The sequence below is a fragment of the Haliotis rufescens genome, unplaced genomic scaffold (assembly GCF_023055435.1).
Source record: "Haliotis rufescens isolate VD_foot unplaced genomic scaffold, xgHalRufe1.0.p SCAF_9, whole genome shotgun sequence".
NCBI lineage: Eukaryota > Metazoa > Mollusca > Gastropoda > Lepetellida > Haliotidae > Haliotis > Haliotis rufescens.
This window is the reverse complement of record NW_025964383.1, coordinates 13,515,753-13,518,100: the sequence shown is the minus strand read 5'-3', so window position 1 is coordinate 13,518,100 and position 2,348 is coordinate 13,515,753.

Genomic DNA, 2,348 nt, shown 5'->3' with positions numbered 1-2,348 from the left:
CTCAAGAGGTTCTGCCAGCTTGCCAGGTGAGATGCAACTGTTAAAGCATATAAACGATGGTCAGTGTTTTAACAGTGTAGGCATGCATGGTGGAGACCAGTGTGTGGAGCTGCCTCTCTGTGTGCAGTCACTGCACTAAATCAATGTACTCTGTAGCTATTACTCCCTGTATTTGTCAGTGAATCTGTGTTAACAGTGTAGGCATGCATGGTGGAGACCAGTGTGTGGAGCTGCCTCTCTGTGTGCAGTCACTGCACTAAATCAATGTACTCTGTAGCTATTACTCCCTGTATTTGTCAGTGAATCTGTGTTAACAGTGTAGGCATGCATGGCTGAAGTCCAGTGTGTGGAGCTGCCTCTCTGTGTGCAGTCACTGCACTAAAATCAATGTACTCTGTAGCTATTACTCCCTGTATTTGTCAGTGAATCTGTGTTAACAGTGTAGGCATGCATGGCTGAAGTCCAGTGTGTGGAGCTGCCTCTCTGTGTGCAGTCACTGCACTAAATCAATGTACTCTGTAGCTATTACTCCCTGTATTTGTCAGTGAATCTGTGTTAACAGTGTAGGCATGCATGGTGGAGACCAGTGTGTGGAGCTGCCTCTCTGTGTGCAGTCACTGCACTAAATCAATGTACTCTGTAGCTATTACTCCCTGTATTTGTCAGTGAATCTGTTTTAACAGTGTAGGCATGCATGGCAGAAGTCCAGTGTGTGGAGCTGCCTCTCTGTGTGCAGTCACTGCACTAAATCAATGTACTCTGTAGCTATTACTCCCTGTATTTGTCAGTGAATCTGTGTTAACAGTGTAGGCATGCATGGCTGAAGTCCAGTGTGTGGAGCTGCCTCTCTGTGTGCAGTCACTGCACTAAATCAATGTACTCTGTAGCTATTACTCCCTGTATTTGTCAGTGAATCTGTTTTAACAGTGTAGGCATGCATGGTGGAGACCAGTGTGTGGAGCTGCCTCTCTGTGTGCAGTCACTGCACTAAATCAATGTACTCTGTAGCTATTACTCCCTGTATTTGTCAGTGAATCTGTGTTAACAGTGTAGGCATGCAAGGCTGAAGTCCAGTGTGTGGAGCTGCCTCTCTGTGTGCAGTCACTGCACTAAATCAATGTACTCTGTAGCTATTACTCCCTGTATTTGTCAGTGGATCTGTGTTAACAGTGTAGGCATGCATGGCTGAAGTCCAGTGTGTGGAGCTGCCTCTCTGTGTGCAGTCACTGCACTAAATCAATGTACTCTGTAGCTATTACTCCCTGTATTTGTCAGTGAATCTGTGTTAACAGTGTAGGCATGCATGGCTGAAGACCAGTGTGTGGAGCTGCCTCTCTGTGTGCAGTCACTGCACTAAATCAATGTACTCTGTAGCTATTACTCCCTGTATTTGTCAGTGATCTGTGTTAACAGTGTAGGCATGCATGGCTGAAGACCAGTGTGTGGAGCTGCCTCTCTGTGTGCAGTCACTGCACTAAATCAATGTACTCTGTAGCTATTACTCCCTGTATTTGTCAGTGAATCTGTGTTAACAGTGTAGGCATGCATGGCTGAAGACCAGTGTGTGGAGCTGCCTCTCTGTGTGCAGTCACTGCACTAAATCAATGTACTCTGTAGCTATTACTCCCTGTATTTGTCAGTGAATCTGTGTTAACAGTGTAGGCATGCATGGCTGAAGTCCAGTGTGTGGAGCTGCCTCTCTGTGTGCAGTCACTGCACTAAATCAATGTACTCTGTAGCCTATTACTCCCTGTATTTGTCAGTGAATCTGTGTTAACAGTGTAGGCATGCATGGCTGAAGTCCAGTGTGTGGAGCTGCCTCTCTGTGTGCAGTCACTGCACTAAATCAATGTACTCTGTAGCTATTACTCCCTGTATTTGTCAGTGAATCTGTGTTAACAGTGTAGGCATGCATGGCTGAAGTCCAGTGTGTGGAGCTGCCTCTCTGTGTGCAGTCACTGCACTAAATCAATGTACTCTGTAGCTATTACTCCCTGTATTTGTCAGTGAATCTGTGTTAACAGTGTAGGCATGCATGGCTGAGTCCAGTGTGTGGAGCTGCCTCTCTGTGTGCAGTCACTGCACTAAATCAATGTACTCTGTAGCTATTACTCCCTGTATTTGTCAGTGAATCTGTGTTACAGTGTAGGCATGCATGGCTGGAGACCAGTGTGTGGAGCTGCACTCTCTGTGTGCAGTCACTGCACTAAATCAATGTACTCTGTAGCTATTACTCCCTGTATTTGTCAAGTGAATCTGTGTTAACAGTGGTAGGCATGCATGTCCTGGAAGACCAGTGTGTGGAGCTGCACTCGCTGTGTTGCAGTCACTTGCACTAAATCAATGTA